Raw genomic sequence first — 18479 nt, 5'->3', positions numbered from 1 at the left:
CTGCTGAGTCCCTCCAGCATTTCATGTGAGTTACCAGGAGCTGATTGGTAGCTCTTGCTTCCAGGTCCACACTCATTGTTTTCTATGGTTGACAAATTTCTTGGTAACCACATCTCATCATGACTAGAGTGCTTAGCTTATTTTTAAGATTCAAACATTGAAACTTATTTATTACATGTACTGTACACTGGAACACAAAGTGAAATGCATTGTTGGTTTAACAATCAAAATAACCGAGGGTGTGCTGGGGGCAGCCCACAAGTGTTGCCACACATTCCAGCGCCAACTTCATATACCCCCAATGCTCAGCAGAACAACACAGAGCACAACAAGCAACAAAACAAGCCCCGTTCTCTCTCCCCATCACACACACACACACACACACACACACACACACACACACACACACACACACACACACACACACACACACACACACACACACACACACACACACACACACACACACACACACACACACACACACACACACACACACACCACCCCTAATAGCAACTATAACTGAGTCACAGAACACCAATATCTTTAGCTTGCATATTTTAAGGCATCTTCTCACAGCTTCAAGCAGCCGGGTCCTATGTAAAGGGGGTGGGGAGCCAGAGTCATAGAATTATACGCACAGCATAGAAACAGGCCATTTATCGCAACTTGTCTATGACAACTAGTGCGTCTATCCAAGTTAGTCCCACAGTGTAACCAGACTTAGCTCCAACTCCAGTTTGTAGGTGATACCACTGCAGTGGGCTGCATCTCAAATAACGATGAGTTGGAGTACAGGAATGAGACCGAGAGCCTAGTGACATGGTATCATGACAACATTAGGGTGGCAGGGTGGAGATGCGTCTGTACCAGAGGTGTAAGGCACTTGTTCCCTCCACTAAACTGCAAGATGTAGCACCTGCTTAGCCCCTGATCAGGGTTACATGAAGCCATGGGAGCAGGTGGTAAATGGTCGTACGAGCAGCCGGTGCCGATCGCAAGTCCTGGTTATGTGACCACTGACACCTGGTAGACAATCTCTGAAGAGTATTGATAATGGCTGGGGTCATCTGTCTTGTAAAGACACTGCCCAGAAGAAGGCAATGGCAAACCACTTCTGTAGAAAAATTTACCAAGAACAATCATGGTCATGGAGAGACCGCAATTGCCCACGTCATATGACATGGCACATAATGATGATGTCATTTGGCATGGTACATAGTGAACAAATGAATGTCATGACAATGACCGTTCTGCCAATGTCAACAGAAGAGCTGGTCATTAGCTTCAGAAAGGGGGAGCAGTGTTCATGCTGCACTCTACATCAGCATTGGTGTTGGGGTCAAGAGTTTCAAGTTCCCAGGTGTGAATATCACAAATAACCTGTCCTGGTCCAACCATGGTGATGTCACAGCCCAGAAAGCTCACTGACACATCCCCTTCCTCAGGAAGCTAAAGAAATTCAGCATATCCCTGTCGACTCTTACCAGTTTTTAATCAGTACACCACAGAATGTATACTGTCTGGCTGCATAATGGCTTAGCATTGTAACTGCTCTGCACGTGACCACAAGCAACTCAGGGAGTTGTGGGCACAGCTCAGCACATCACAGAAACTGCCACGGACTCCGTCTACACAAAGCAGCCAGCATAATCAAAAACCTGAACCTCGCTGGACAGTCTCTCCTCTTCACCCTCCCACCAAGCAAAAGGTATAAAATCCTGAAAGTGGATCGAAGGACAGCTTCCACCCTGCTGTATTAGACGTGTTAGATAAGATGGACTCCTGGCCTCACAAACTACCTCGTTATGATCTTATTATTTACCTGCCCGGCACTTTTTCATAGTTTTTACAGTTCATTCTGCACTGTTAATGTTTTAAAATACTGTGTAGATTTCTTAGGCACGTACATATATACAGATAGGATGCCTAAGACTTTTGCACAGTACTGTATTTCTCAATGTAGAGTAGAGAACAAGTTTATCAATCTGGCAGGAGCAAAAGATGTTGGGAATGGCGAGAGTGGATTGCCACGGAAGTGTATAGGACACGTGGCAGAGAAGGAGTGCCCAGGCAGGGGGTGGAACGGGTGCAGACTCACCCAGCCTGAGACACCAGGCAAGGTCATTAGATTCCAAACAATTGGTTTGTTGATCATTACAGAATATCTCTCTGGTGCTTCCTGCTCCCTCCCCTCTCCCTTCCCCCTTTCCCAACCATGATTCCCCTTACCCTGCCCCTTCCTACTCTCAGTCCAGAATAGAGACCCAGATCAGAATCAGGTTTATCATCACTCATGTATGTCTTGAAATTAGTTTTTGCAGCAGCAGCAGTACAGTGCAATACATAAAACTACTACAGTACTCTGCAAAAGTCTTAGGTACCACGTCTACATATATATGTGCCCAAGACTTTTGCACAGGACTGTACTTGTTCTAGCTCAGTATACTGTGTAATGATTTGATCCGTATGAACAGTATGCAAGACAAGCTTTTCACTGTATTTCCATACAATAATAAACCAATACAAATATTACCATGTTTGGCCAAACCCGCTCAACCTTTCCTAACCTTTGCTGTCCAAAATTTTTCTAGCTGGTATAATTACAGTATACCTGCCTCTATGGCTTCCTTAAGCTGAAAAAGCTGCCCCTCCTGTTCAGAAGACATGTTTCCCCTCTCACTACATCCTGTCTTAATCCTATGTCCTTCAATTTGAACTTAGAGCAAAAACAAAAAACCAAAATCCCCAGAGATTTATCAGGAGGGAATGAAAAACTATCTGTTGGAGCATCTATGAAGGGAAATGGACCCTTGGCATTTCTGGCTGAGACCTTTCAGTCTGCAGTCCCTGGTATCTCCACTATCAGAGCGGATCCTAGCAAGTGTTATTCATATTCCCAACCACCGAGCACATCTACATGGGGTAGGAAAGCACCATCCACCATCACAGACCCCCACCATACAGGCCACACTCTCTTCTTGCTGCTGCCATCAGGTAGGGGGTACAGGAGCCTCAGTTATTACCCCTCAACCATCAGGCTCCTGAACCAGAGGGGGTAACTTGACTCAACTTCACTCACCCCATCACTGAACTGTTCCCACAGCCTAGGGACTTACCTTCACTCTTCATCTTGTGTTCTTGATATTTATTGCTTATTTTTTTCTCTTTTGTATTGGCAAAGTTTATTGTCTTTTGCACATTGGATTTTAGTCTATCCTGTTGGATGTGAAGCCACACTCAGGTTGGAGGAATAACACCTTAAATACCGGCTGGGTAGTCTCCAACCTGATGGCATGAACATTGACTTCACTAACTTCTGTTAATGCCCCTCCCCTTCTTACCCCATCCCTGATATATTTAGTTTTTTTTTCTCTCTCTGACCATCACTCTGCCTGTTCTCCATCTCCCTCTGGTGCTCCCCTCCCCCTTTCTTTCTCCCTAGGCCTCCTGTCCCATGATCCTTTCCCTTCTCCAGCTCTGTATCCCTTTTGCCAATCACCTTTCTGGCTCTCAGCTTCACTCCACCCCCTCCGGTCTTCTATCATTTTGCATTTCCCCCTTCCCCTCCCACTTTCAAATCTCTTAGTATCTTTCCTTTCAGTTAGTCCTGACAAAGGGTCTCAGCCCGAAACATCGACAACGCTTCTCCCTATAGATGCTGCCTGGCCTGCTGCGTTCCACCAGCATTTTGTGTGTGTTGCTTGAATTTCCAGCCTCTGCAGATTTCCTCGTGTTTGCCTTTCATTCATTCTATTGTGTTCCTTGTATTTACTGGGAATGCCTGCAAGAAAATGAATTTTTGGGTTGTATACGGTGACATGTATGCACTTTGATAATAAATTTACTTTGAACTTAGAGAGCTTCGATCCTTTGCGCATCCATTGGGAAGCTGGTGCCAAGCTGCCATCTTGAGCTGCTGTTGTTCATTCTGATTGTGATACTGCCATAATTTCTTAAACACGAGATTCTGCAGATGCTGGAAATCTAGAGCAACACACACAAAATGCTGGAGGGATTCAGCAGGTCAGGCAGCATCAATAGAGAGGGATAAACAGTGGACATCACAGGCTGGGAGGGTTATTGGTATGTGTCACTCTGCCACAATGACAATGGGTTGGAAGCTCCAAGATCTTAACGATGAACGGATGATAATTTATTTCCAAGCGAGCACGTTGTATAATTAAGGGGAACCTACAGGTGGTGGTGTAGCCTTGCACCTGCAGCCCTTGTCCTCTTTGGTAGTGGGGATCACGAGTTAGCAGAGGTCAGTGTCTTTGCAGCCATTTTGCACACTGCTGCCAATGCAGGCTGTTTGGTCCTGGATGTCGTCGAACTTCTTTAAACTTGTTTTCCTTGACTTGTTGGAGCTGACTGAGTTTACAATTTCTGCGGCGTACTTCGATCCTGTGCAGGCCCTCGTCCCAAACCCCCATACCAGACGGTGATGCAGCCTGTTAGAATGCTTTCCGCGGCACATCTGTGGACACTTGCGAAATCTCCTCAAACTCCAAATGAAATATAACCGATGTTGTGTCTTCTTTATAACAAACAGCATGAGGAGTTTGAGAATATTTTGGTATATCGGCATGGACTAGAAGGGCCGAGATGGCCTGTTTCCATGCTGCAATTTGTTATATGGTTATATATTACCATTGACTCCTGCAAATTTCTACAGGAGGGGACTCTGGAGAATGGGGGAACCTTGTATGGGGGCTCCTGAAGGCTGAAGACTCACATGCAACATTTTTAGAACAGCTTCTTCCTCTCCACCATCAGATTTCTGAATGGTCAATAAACACTACATCACATTTCTGCTTTCACACTATTTATTAATTGTTACTTGTAGTAATATTTTATGTATAGTAATATTTACAATAGTTTTTTAATAATATATCTGGCACTGTACCACTATCACAAAACAACAAATTTCATGACCTATGTCAGTGATAATAAACCTGATTCCGATGCTTCCTTTGGAATGTATGCAAATATAAGAAACAGCGATCCTACTTTACAAAATAAATTGACATCATTTGTTACGGAATGTCAGAAGAAATTTTGTACTGTGTACCTAAATGGTAAAATGCTCGTTTTTCAAATGAATCCTCCAAATGCTGAACTCTTGATCTCCCTGTTTACCTCATCATCTTGACACCATATGTGTCTCCCTGCACTTCACTCTTCCTGAGCTGGGAAACGTAATCCCCATCCTGTTATTGCATTTCCCTTTGTACCTGCACAAAGCTCAATGTACCTGTGCCTTGGCACGATCCGTATGGATGAGGTGTGGAAGAAGCTGCTTCCCTGGAGCAGCACACAAAAACGCTCTGCCATGGTCAACACCAAGTCCGGCTACGGAAGGAGAAGGGTTTAACATGGTGCTAGCAACCCCATCCCATTAAAACCCAGAGCTACAGAAACGCCAACAGAAGCCCCAAAGACCTCATTCCTGGGACAGGAAGGACCTTCGCCTGGAACATGTCTGAAGTTGTGTGGTGAAATTGGCCCAGGACAGAGGACCCTGGCAAACTGCTGATGGTGCTCTACACCCCAGTAGGGGTGGTAAGCTGAAGAAGAAAAAGAACACACAAAGAATGTTGGGGAAAACTGTATCTCAGTACATGTGACAACAATGAACTAATTACCAAATTCACCAGCCTTGCTGATCTGACCAATCACCGATGTCCTTTGTCACTTTTCCACCTCGCTGGCTTTTGAAAGTAAAGCAGAGGCCTCGTCTCCGGCCTGCTCTCTAATTCTCTCACATCCCTATCCCTAAGCCAAAACCTGACCCCTAGCTCCCTGTTCTGTCTCTAAGACCATCACTATGAGCCTTATGGGTAGTGTAGTAGTTAGCATGATGCTATTAAAGCTCGGTGTGTCAGAGTTCAGAGTTCAATCCTGGCATCCTCTGTGAGGAGTTTGTACATCCTCCCCTTGGAATGCATGGGTTTCCTCCAGGTGCTCCAGTTTCCTCCCAAAGTCCAAAGACGTACCAGTTATCAGTTAATTGGTCATGGTAAATTGTCCCGTGATTAGATCAGGGATAAATCAGGGGTTGTCAGGGGATGCTGGGTGGTGCAACTTGAAGGACCGTTAGGGCCTATTCTGCACTGTGCCACTAAATAAATAAATGCAACAAAGTTTGAGCCATGACCTCAACAGAGACTGCAGTTCAGCACAATGAAGCCCAGTAGTCAGACTGTTGTAATTAACTACATATTTCCTGACAAAATTGTCTTGTTTTACTACAGTGAGGGTGTAATTGATGTAGTTTCTGTTCCCTCTGCTCTGTAAACTGGCTGTTTTCTAAGTAAATTACATACAAAAACCTGGCATGAGTTCAAAGCTCCATTCTCCTTCCAATGCTGTCAGTAAATACTCCATCATTTCCACCATCTTGCCTTGTGTAGCTTGTGGAGCTTTCTCAAGTCCATTGGTTTTACCTATGTTGTTACAATTTTGGTTTCTGGTGCATGTCGATGCTTACAGATGCCTTGGCCCTAAACCAAGGGGTCCCAACCTGGGTCCACAGACCCCTCATTTAATGGTAAGGGTCCATGGCATAAAAAAGGTTGGGAACTCCTGGCCTAAATTCTACCACTCACTTCTCTGCGATGTTTACTCCGCTCTGCACTGAACTAGGGCTGAGGCTGAAGCCTGCTCTGAGCTCCATGACATTTACTTGGCTCTGTGCTGAACTGAGGCTGAGGTCATGGCCTGCTATGGCTGCTCCGGGCTTCACTTTTGTTCTGAATGCTATTTGCTTACATTTACTGTTTGCACAATTTGTTTTTTATTCTCTCCACATTGGGTGTTGGGCGGTCTTTTTTATGGGTTAGATCATAAGACACAGGAGCAGAATTAGGCCATTTGGCCAATCGAGTCTGCTCCACCATTCAATCATGGCTGATCTTTTTGTTCCCTCCTCAGCACCACTCCCAGGTCTTCTCGTTGTATCCTTTGATGCCGTGCCCAATCAAGAACCTGGTTCTTTTGGGTTTCTTTGTTTTGTGTCTGCCTGTAAGGAGAGGAATCTCAAGGTTGTATAATTTATACTTACTTTGATAAGAAATGTACTTTGAACTTTGACCTTTTTCCTTCAAGTTCAAGTTTATTGTCATTCAACCGTAGACAAATATACAGCTAAGCCAAACAATGTTCCTCTGGAGCCAGGGTGTAAAACACAGTACATATATCACATACAGCACATAAAATAATATAAAGAGATTAAAAATATTCTGCAGATGTACAAGTTGACATAAAGTGCATATACTCTATGACATATAGTTAAATATGCTGCTCTACTGTGCTGCTGGCACTGTCATAAATAACTTGTACTAGGTGCTAACAGGGTGTTCAGAAGTCCCACTGCCTGGGGGAAGAAGCTGTTCCCCAGCCTAACAATCCTTGTTCTTATACTGCGGTACCTTCTGCCTGATGGTGGGAGGGCAAAGAGATTTTGGGGTGGATGGGAAGGGTCCTGGACAACATTGAGGGGTCTGTGAACACAGTGCTTCTGGTGTATGTACTGGATAGGGTGGGGGGAGTGAAGAAGGATGTGATGATTCACTCTGATGATCTTAGGGTGTTATTTAGAACGCACTTCTGTAACCAAGATCTTGTCCTGACATCTCCTTATATCGCTTCGAGTCATAGAAACAGGTCCTTTGGCCCATCTAGTCCATGCGGAACCATTTAAACTGTCTACTCCCATTGACCTGCTTGATCAAATTTTGTTTGTTAATTGCATGGGGAAAACACAAGTTCAAGTTCATACGCTGGGTATAAATTCTTAGTGTCAGAGCAACATGGGTCCTTTGGCCCGACCTTCCCTTGCCGACCTCAATGTCCACCCACCTAGACGCAACTTCTTGCATTGGGCCCATATTCCACTCAGCCCCCTCTCCTCCACGTACCTGTCCAAGTGCTTCTCAAGAGATACTATTGTACCTGCCTCAGCCACTTCCTCTGGCAGCTCGATCCATATCCTCACCACCCTCCGTAGGAAACAGTTGCTCCTTATATCCATTTTAAACCTTTCCCATCCACTCTAAACCTATGCCCCCCCCCCACTTAGCTTTTTGGAATGGCAGCACAGTATATTATTAACACGACAAATTCAAGTTAGCATAAATGTAAGTTAGCATCAATTATATATGGTAGCGTAGCAGTTAGCACAATCGCTTTAGCTCCAGTCACCACTGATCAGGGTTCGATTCCCGCCGCTGTCCCCAAAGAGTTTGTGCATTCTTCCCATGACCCCAGGGGTTTCCTCACACATTTCAAAATGGCCTACAGGTTAGGGTTGGAAAGTTCTGGGCGTGCTGGAGGAGTGGAAACACTTGCAGAGCTACCCCCGGCATATCCTCAGACTACATTGGGTACTGGCGCAAAACAACGGGTTTCATTGTGTGTTTTGAAGTCGCTGTGACAAGTAAAGCTGATCTTTAACTTACGCTAAAGAAGCATGGCAACATTAGTACAAGTTGAAGAGAGAATACAGAATTTGTAGTGTTATCAAAATGCAAGGTCTTCTTGATAGTGCAGAATGAAGACAACAGCAGGGAAGGTTTCTATAGATCATAAACACAGACAGGCAGACAGTAACAGGTGTGATGGATGTGTCAGTCTGGATTAAATCAGAGGCAGTAATGGCTCTTATGGCCTTGCAGCAGACTGGGAACTTGTTGTTAAATTGTGAAGTACACCCACCGGAGACAGGTGAGCAAAGCCAAGGCTAAGACTAAACCTGAGGTCCCTTTGATGATACCAGAGGAAAACGATTGATTTTTGAAGAAGGTGTGGACATTATACAATTTCAGGCAGAAATTCACATATTAGTTTTGTGAGCTCTAACCTGCAGGTGAGTTCAAACCAAAATAATGCAAAAGGGCCTCAGATTAAAATTTTATTTGAATAGCAGTACTTTCGAAAATGCAGCGTCCCTTCAATTCTACACAGCAACTGTCAGCCAAGCGTTTGTTCTTAACTGAGACGAGCCAAATTTCACAAACTTAACAGTACTACTGAGGGATCCACACTCAGGACAGAGGTGAACAAGAAGCAGCAGACACCAGCATTCAAACAGAAGGGCAAACCACACAGGGTGAATTTGTAGCATTCTCCAATAATTCAAAATGGTGGCATGCATCGTTAAGGACCTCTGCACCCAGGACATGCCCTCTTCTCATTGTTACCATCAGGAAGGAGGCACAGAAGCCTTGAAGACACACACTCAGTGTTTTAGTAACATTTTTCTTCCCCTCCAGCATCAGATTTCTGAATGGTCCATCAAGGAGGAGGTACAGAAACCTGAAGATGTGCACTCAACGTTTTAGGAACAGATTCTTCCCCTCCATGATCAAATTTCTTTCTGATCCATGCACCCATATATATATATGTATACATACATACATATACTTATTAATACTTAAAAAGACCAAGGTAAAACATCTGAATGACTGGCACTCACCTCAATAATAAGCAAATGCTTTGAGAGACTGGTCAAGGACTACATCTGCAGCTTGTTACCACCCACACTGGACCCCTACAATTCACCAATAGACACAACTAATTGACAAATGATGCAATAGCCACAGCTCTACACACTGTCCTTACACACCTGGTGAAGAAGGATGCTTATGTGAGAATGCTGTTCTTGGACTACAGTTCAGCATTCAACACCATAATTCCATCCAGGCTTGACAAGAAGCTCAGAGATCTTGGCCTTCAACCTGCCTTGTTCAGCTGGATCTTGGACTTCCTGCTGGCAGGTAGTAAGAGTGGGCTCCCTCACCTCTGCCCCTCAACACAGGAGCCCCCAGGGCTGTGTCCTAAGCCCCTCCTTTACTCTCTGTATACCCACACCTGTGTTGACACCCACAGCTCCAATCTGCTAATTAAATTTGCTGACGATACTACATAGATTGGCCTTATCTCAAATAATAATGAGGCAGCCTACAGAGAAGTCATCACCCTGACACAGTGGTGTCAAGAAAGCAACCTCTCCCTCTATGTCGCAAAAACAAAAGAGTTGGTTGTGGATTACGGGAGGAATGTAGACAGGCTCATCCCTATTGACATCAATGGATCTGGAGTTCAGAGGTGAATAGCTTCAAATTCCTCGGTATACACATCTCCAAGGACCTCATTTTGTCTGTACATACCGGCTGTGAGGTGAAAAAAAAGCACAACAGTACCTCTTCCACCTCAGACAATTGAAGAAGTTTGGCATGAGGCCCCAAATCCTAAGGACTTTCTTCAGGGGCACAATCAAGAACATCCTTACCGACTACATCACTGCCTGGTATGGGAAATGTACTTCCCTCAATCACAGGGCTCTGCAGAGAGTGGTGCGGACAGCCCAGAGCATCTGTAGATGTGAACTTCCCACGACTCAGGACATTTACAGCAACAGGTGTGTAAAAAGAAGCTGAAGGATCATTGACGACCTGAGTCACTCCAACCACAAACTGTTCCAGCTGCTACCATCTGGGAAACGGTACCAGCAGTATAAAAGCCAGGACCAACAGGCTCCGGGATGGCTTCTTCCACCAGGCCATCAGACTGATTAATTCATGCCGACACAACTGTATTTCTATGTTATATTGACTGTCCTGTTGTACGTACATGCTATTTATTACAAATTTCTATAATTTGCACAGTGCACAGTCAGATGGAGATGTAACGTAAAGATTTTTACTATTCATGTATGTGAAGGATGTAAGTAATAGTTAATTCAATTCAATTGTCTAGATATTATTGTATACTATATATACATAACTGTAAATTACAGTACTTTTTATGTATTGCACTTTACTGCTGCCAGAAATCAACACATTTCACGACATATGTCAGTGACAATAAACCTGATTAAACAATCCAAAGATGTGAGTCCAACTGTGCAATTAAAATTCAGATAATAGTCTAGACTTGAAAATAAAATATCTGTTCAGTCTCTGTAATGACCAGGAAACTACAACATAATTATCTAAAAAAAAGTCTGGTTTACTAATTCCCTTCCACCCTGAAAACTAATTTCCCTGAATACTTTTCACCATTGATCATGTGTCGCACAGTCCAAAGGTGATCCATTTTTAAATTAGAGTTTGCAGAATGTTTTGCCCAACTGCCCAGAATCCAGTTGAATTGGCAGATGAAGTGTCCCATCTGAAACACACATATCAGGTTTAAATAATCAATTTGATTATTGACCTTCCCCTACAACTTCTTTCCTCTTTAAGTACGTTCATTCTTTCCTATGTGCCATGTCGTACGATGTGGGCGATCATGTTCTATCCATGACCATGATTGTTCTTGGCAAATTTTTCTACAGAGGTTGTTTGCCATTGCTGCCTTCTGCCTAGACGGGTGACCCCAGCCATTATCAATACTCCTCAAAGATTGTCTGCCTGGCGTCAGTGGTCACATAACCAGGATTTGTGATCTGCACCGGCTGCTCATACGACCACCCACCATCTGCCCCCATGGCTTCAGGTGACCCTGATTGGCGTGGGGGGGAGGGGTGAAGCATTGCCAGGGTACCCAAGGGTGACCTGCAGGCTAGCGGAGTGAAGGAGCACCTGACACCTCCTTTGGTAGAGACGTATCCCCACTCCTGCAACCACTCTCTAAGTACAGTGCTGTGCAAAAGTCTCAGGCACATATATGTAGCTAGGGAGCCTAAGACTTTTGCACAGAGTTTTATGTACTGCACTGTACTGCTGCAACCAAAACAAATTTCATGACATTTATTTGAGTGATGATAAACCTGATTCTGATATGGGTCTGTTGTGGACTGAGAGTGGGAAGGGGGCAGGGAGAGGGGAATCATGGTTGGAAAAAGGGGAAGGGAATGGGGAGGGAGCGGGAAGCACCAGAGAGACATCCTGTAATGATCAATGAACCAATTGTTTGGAATTCAATGACCTTGCCTGGTGTCTCAGGGCTGGGCGTGTCTGTACCCGTTCCACCCCCTTGCTCCTGACACTTCTTCTCTGCCGCCTATCCCACATCCTTCTTGTGGCACTCCACCATCACCATTCCTAACATCCTTTGCTCCTGTCAGATTTACAGACTCATTCTCTGCTCCACGTTGACAAACACAGTACCCTGCAAAGGTCTTAGCCACTCTGGCTTTATACAGTACATCTGTTTAAGAATTTTTCTCAGGGCTGTATATTTCACCCTTTTGCAAGTAGTTGCAAATCTGTTTCCAATAGCTTGTCCAGTAATGCATGCTAGAATAGCAAGGAAATGAGAGATGGGTTGGACTGGGGCAATTTTTCCTGGAATGAGGGAGGCTGAGGGGTGACATTATAAAAGTTTATGAAAGCACGAAAGACATCAGTAAGGTCACAGACACAGGAGATGGAAATACAGAGTAACACATACTGAGCAAAATGCAGGAGGAACTCAGCGGGTCAGGCAGCAAGATGAAGAGTCTTGGCCCTGAAACACCGACTCGTTTTCCCTTCCTGTGGAATCTGCCTGATCTGATAAGGCCACAGTCATCCCCCCGGGTAGAGGAACCTAAAACTAGAGGGCACAGGTTTATAACGGGAGGGGACAGATTTAAAGGGGAGCGGGAAACTTTTTCCACAAGCTATTTGAGAAAGTGGCAGAGCTGGGTATAATTACAATGATTAAAAGCCATTCATTTGTTGAGAGATACAGCTTGGAACAGGCCCTTTGAACCACGCTGCCCAGCACCCCCCAGTGTAATCCTAGCCTCATTACAGGACAATTTACCAACCAGTGCAACTTCGGACTGTGAGAGGAAACCGGAGCACCCGGAGGAAACCCACGTGGTCACGGTGAGAATGTACAGACCTCTTACAGGCAGCGGTAAGAATTGCTCCCTGGTCACTGGCTGTGCTAACCACTGTGTCAGCCCAGTACATTTAGACCAGTATATGTTTGGATCAGGGGTTCTAAACCGGACCAATGCCATTAAGCAGGGGCTGTGGACCCCAGGTTGACACCCCTGCCATAAAGGGATAGGGGCCATACACAGGTAAATGGGACCAGCTCAGGGGGGTACTGCGGACCAGTTGGGTCAGAGAGACTGCTTCTATGCTGATCACGTGTGTAAATAAAACTCTCTGGTCCCTCTCTATTCCAGACTGCATCCCACAACAGTGTTTCCTGATTCATTCCATCAAAACCCCCGAAAATTTGGAACCGCCGTCCCCCAAATGAGCCGCCTGGTTAAAAACTACACCGCCTGCAGTCTCTCCAGAGGCTGCTCTCTGCTGTTTTACCTGCGCCTTTCTCATTTCCTCAGCTTTAACTCCATCCTACCCAAACTAATCACCAGGTAAAATCGATCTTATCAAATCTATTTCAAAATAGGCTGGGCTGAGAGGGTTAAAACCCAAAAGGGTGGTTTTATTCCACTGACTGCACCGCGATTCGTGAGGCTGTCAACTGGCTGCAAAGGACTTTGGGACGTCCTGCGGAAGGCGCCATATAAATGCAGTGTTCTGTCAGACGATTCGGTGAGATGCGGCACCGCTGGCCACGGACAGGACGGGCAGCCCGGTGCAGCAGGTGTGGGAGTCGCCACTGTCTTCATCCAAAGCCCTTAAAACAGTGAAAAGCACCACTTCCTCAGCGTTATCCCACCTACTGATCCCGGCCAGAGAAATCACCCCCCCCCCCCCCCGTTTATCACAACACCACAAAAGCTTAATTTATTCCACCAATTCCTTGAGGTCTCTGACTCAGTCCGGAGACGTGGGTATTTCAGCTTTCGCAGATTTACAAAATACCCACCACCATCCCTCTTCCCTCTCCCCCTCTCTCTTTCCCTCACTCTCTCCCTTTCCCTCTCCCCCTTTCTCTTTTATCTCCCTCTCCCCTTCTTTCTCCCCTCTTTTATCTTCCTCTCCCCTTCTCTCTTTCTCTCTCTGTTAATTACACACACACACACACACACACACACACACACACACACACACACACACACACACACACACACACACACACACACACACACACACACACACACACACACACACACACACACACACACACACACACACACACACCTCACTTCCACCCGCAGGAACAGGAGACGCTGACATCCACCGGTTCTCAATGCAGTCCGGTCAAATGTTTTAACTTTCAACGCACTTTATATATGGCTCGCATCACATTATCGCGCCATTTCTCAGCATCCTTCTTTTAAATATAAACGCACTCAAAATGTCAAGCATTCTCGTTTAGAATCAAGCGCACGCAACCTTAGTAAATGTGCCGATTCGTTGCAGATGAGATGCGTGCGTATTGTCAGAGTTCCGGAATATTTTTAAAACGGGCTACTAACCTTTACCTTCCTCAGCTCTGCAACCTTGCCGAGCTGCTTCTGAGGAGAACTGATGTCGCACGCCACTCCCTCCTCGGTGCTCTGCCTCACTGTGGATGCCGGCGTTATTCCCCTGAGGGGACTGGGCAGCCTGGACACTCCCTCTCCCTCTCAGTTCAACCTGACAGGTTCTTTAGTCGCGTCTGGACCCCTCCCCGTCTAGATTCTAGCAGCTTTGATGGCAGAAAATGATGGGCCAAATGGCCCTTTATTCTGATGGGAGATCAGTCAATCAAGCAGAGAAAGTTCAAAGGAAATGTATCATCAAAGTATGTAAACCATATACAACCCTGAGATGCACCTCTTTCAGACACCCACAGGAAAGCAAAAAAATGCAATAGAATCCATGATAAACCCAAGACTGACAAATATTCGATATTCAAAAGAGGACAAAATTAATAATAATTAAAAAGCAAACAAGTAATGCTGAGAACACGAGCTGCAGAGTCGCCTAGAATGAGTCAGGTCAGCGCTGAGGTGAGTGAAGTCGGTGCGGGAGCCCGATGGCTGCAGGCCACAGGCTGCAGAGATTGATCAGTGCTGAGTTGAGGTGAAGTCGGTCCAGGAGTCTGAAGGCTGAAGGCCACAGGAACAGAACCACTTCAGCGCTGAGATGAGAAGTCCATCCAGGAGCCCGTCGGCTACAGGCCACAGGAACAGAGCCAGTTCAGTGCTGAGTTGAGGTGAAGTCGGTCCAGGAGTCTGACGACTGCAGGCCACAGGCTGCAAAGATTGTTCAGTGCTGAGTTGAGGTGAAATCGGTCCAGGAGCCCGATGACTGCAGGCCACAGGAACGGACCAGTTCAGTACTGAGTTGAGGTGAAATCGGTCCAGGAGCCCGATGGCTGCAGGCCACAGGAACGGACCAGTTCAGTACTGAGTTGAGGTGAAGTCGGTCCAGGAGCCCGATGGCTGCAGGCCACAGGAACGGACCAGTTCAGTACTGAGTTGAGGTGAAGTCGGTCCAGGAGCACGATGGCTGCAGGCCACAGGAACGGACCAGTTCAGTACTGAGTTGAGGTGAAGTCGGTCCAGGAGCCCGACAACTGCAGGCCACAGGAAAAGAGCCAGTTCAGTGCTGAGTTGAGGTGAAGTCGGTCCAGGAGCCCGATGGCTGCCTGCCACAGGCCGTAGAGTACAGTCAGTGCTGAGGTGAGTGAAGGCGGTCCAGGGGTCTGATGACTGCTGGGCAGCAATTGCTCCTGAACTTGGCAGTGTGGGACCAGAAACTCCTGCATCTCCTACCTGATGGTAGTAGTGACAGGAAAGGGAGAGGATCAAACACAAGCAGGCAGGACAGGCTCAGATGATCTTTGCTGACATGGAGAAGTGGTGTAATACTAGATATATATCACAGATCAGGCAGCAACTGAAGGGGAGAGAATCATTGTTGACTTTTCATAATTGTTGTTCCTGTTTATAAAACTAAATCACCTTTTGTTTCTTTAATGCATCCCATTACAATTCCTGTCTCCTTGCTCCAAATAACCCCTTTCATAGACAAGAGAGACACAAGACTGCAGAGACTAGAACCTGGAGGAACTCAGCGGATTGAGTTCCTTCCTGTGGAAGGAAAGGAATTGTTGACGTTTCAGGTCAAAACTTTGCCACAGGGTTTCCCTTTGGCTCTCTCTACCCTACCGTTCTTTCACTCCATCTTAAACATGGAGTTACATTTCCCCAAGGATTGTCACCTTGCCATGGTGGTGAAGCTTGTGAATTCCTGAAATCAAAGCCGTCTGGAGCTTAGTTCCTGGTGGGGTCACCCATGGTGGTAAGGTCAAGGGGAAGTTCCAGATAACGAGGGATCCAACCAAGATCTCAACACTGGAGCTGGCGGAAGATGATGACACATCACAATGGCGGTGAAGATGGAGAAGGCTGCAGCAGTGAGGGGTCCCCAGATGTCTTGCATTCCATGCCACTAGTTCCTGACCCTGACCCAATCTGTCAAAGACTGTGTTGTCGCTACCTGTGTATCAGCCTGCCCACCTTAAACAATGTCATGTACAGATGTTGTTCGTATATGGATCCCAGATTAGCCTCTACAGCTACACGAGGACTCAAAAGACAGCCCCTTTGGAGAACCTCATACTCGACTCGAATGATCACACCCAGCACCATTATGTGCTGTATCGTCTGATGTGGGCAATCATGGTCTTTCCTTGACCATGATTGTTCTTGGCAAATTCTGCAGAAGTGGTTTGCCATTGCCTTCTTCTGGGCAGTGTCTTTTCAAGACGAGTGACCCCAGCCATTATCAATACTCTTCAGAGATTGTCTGCCTGGTGTCAGTGGTCACATAACCAGGACTTGTGATCTGCACCAGCTGCTCATAGGACCATCCACCACCTGCTCCCATGGCTTTATGATACACCTTGCCCAAGGGCGACCTGCAGGCTAGCGGAGGGAAGGAGCGCAATATACCTCCTTTGGTAGAGACGTATCTCCATATGATCGCAGTACTACTATCGTGTAGCACAGAAACAAACCTTTTCGCCCAGCTTCTCCATAGCGGTCAAGGTGCCTTTTAAACATTGTAAATGTACCCACCTCTGACAGCTTGTTATACACTCACCATCTCTTGTGTGAAGACATTCCCGCTTAGCCCCCTTTTAACATTTTTCCTCTCTCCCGTTAAACTGTGCCTTCCAGATTTAGACTCTCCTACATTAGCAACATATTCTGTGCCTTGTGTTTATTATGGTAACTAGTCACATGAGTAAAAGTGAAGGGAATAAGTTATGTCTTCATGCTTTCTTTTGTTGTAATGGCTGGAGCCCGACAGATGTCATATTTTTTGTTGACTGCTCAATAATGCTCAATTGCACTTAGCTTAGACCATAAGGCATAGTGCAGAATTAGCCCATTCAGCCCATCGAGTCTGCACCACCATTTCATCATGGCTGATATCAGATCCCACTCAACCCCATATACCTGCCTTCTCTCCATATCCTTTTATGCCTTGACCAAACAGGAAACTATCAACTTCCGCCTTAAATATACCCACAGACTTGGCCTCCCCCGCAGTGTGTGGCAGAGCATTCCACAGATTCACTACTGTCAGTCTAAAAAAAAACTCCTTACCTCTGTTCTAAAAAGGCCACCACTCAATTTTGAGGCTGTGCCCTCTAGTTCTGGATACCCCCACCATCGGAAACATCCTCTCCACATCCACCTTACCGAGTCCTTTCAATATTTGGTAGGTTTCAATGAGATCCCCCTGCATTCTTCTAAATTCCAGTGAGTACTGGGCCAAAGCTGCCAAATGCTCCTCATATGTTAACCCCTTCATTCTGGGAATTATCCTCGTGAACCTCCTCTGGACTCCATCCAATGACAATATACCCTTCCTGAGATATGGGGCCTAAAACTGTTGACAGTACTCCAAATGCAGCCTAACTAGTGTCTTATAAAGCCTCAGCATTATCTCCTTAAAAAACACAAAATGCTGGCAGAACTCAGCAGGCCAGACGGCATCTATGGGAGGCCAGAGGGTTTCGGCTGGAAACGTCATCACTACCTCCTCCCATAGATGCTGTCTGGCCTGCTGAGTTCTGTCAGCATTTTGTGTTTTTTATGTATTTCCAGCATCTGCAGATTCACTCGTGTAGCATTATCTCCTTACTTTTTACATTCTATTCCCCTTGAAATAAATGCCATCACTGCCTTCTTTATCATAGACTCAACCTATAAATTAACCTTCTGGGAGTCTTGCACGAGGACTCCTAACCCCTCTGATGTTTGAACCTTCTCCTTATTTAGATAATGCATCATCATACATTTCCCAACACTGTATTCCATCTGCCACTTTTTTTGCTCATTCTTCCAAATTGTCTAAGTTCTGCTGCAATTGCATTGCTTCCTCAGCACTACCTACCCCTCCACCTATCTTCGTATCATCCACAAACTTTGCCATTGAGCCTTCAATTCCATTATCCAAATCATTGACAAACAATATGAAAAGTAGCGGTCCCAATACTGACCCCTGAGGAACACCACTAGTCACTGGCAGCCAACCAGAAAAGGCCCCTTTTAATCCCACTCACTGCCTCCTGGCTGTCAGCCATTCCTCTATCCATGCCAGTATCTGTCCTGAAACACC

General features: G+C 45.8%; 1 protein-coding gene across 1 annotated transcript in view; it reads right to left on the bottom strand.

Moving 5' to 3' along the window:
* Nucleotides 1-14471, bottom strand: part of LOC140716562 (synaptosomal-associated protein 25) — a 196534-nt gene extending 182063 nt beyond the window's left edge. Inside the window, exon 1 of the mRNA XM_073029390.1 lies at nt 14336-14471. The gene's annotated coding sequence lies outside the window, so the exon portion shown is untranslated. The remainder of the gene's footprint in view (nt 1-14335) is intronic.
* Between the last annotated feature and the right edge of the window lie 4008 nt (nt 14472-18479).

This window comes from Hemitrygon akajei, chromosome 25 (genome assembly GCF_048418815.1).
Source record: "Hemitrygon akajei chromosome 25, sHemAka1.3, whole genome shotgun sequence".
In the NCBI taxonomy this organism is placed as follows: domain Eukaryota; kingdom Metazoa; phylum Chordata; class Chondrichthyes; order Myliobatiformes; family Dasyatidae; genus Hemitrygon; species Hemitrygon akajei.
This window is presented reverse-complemented; position numbering and strand designations above follow the sequence as displayed.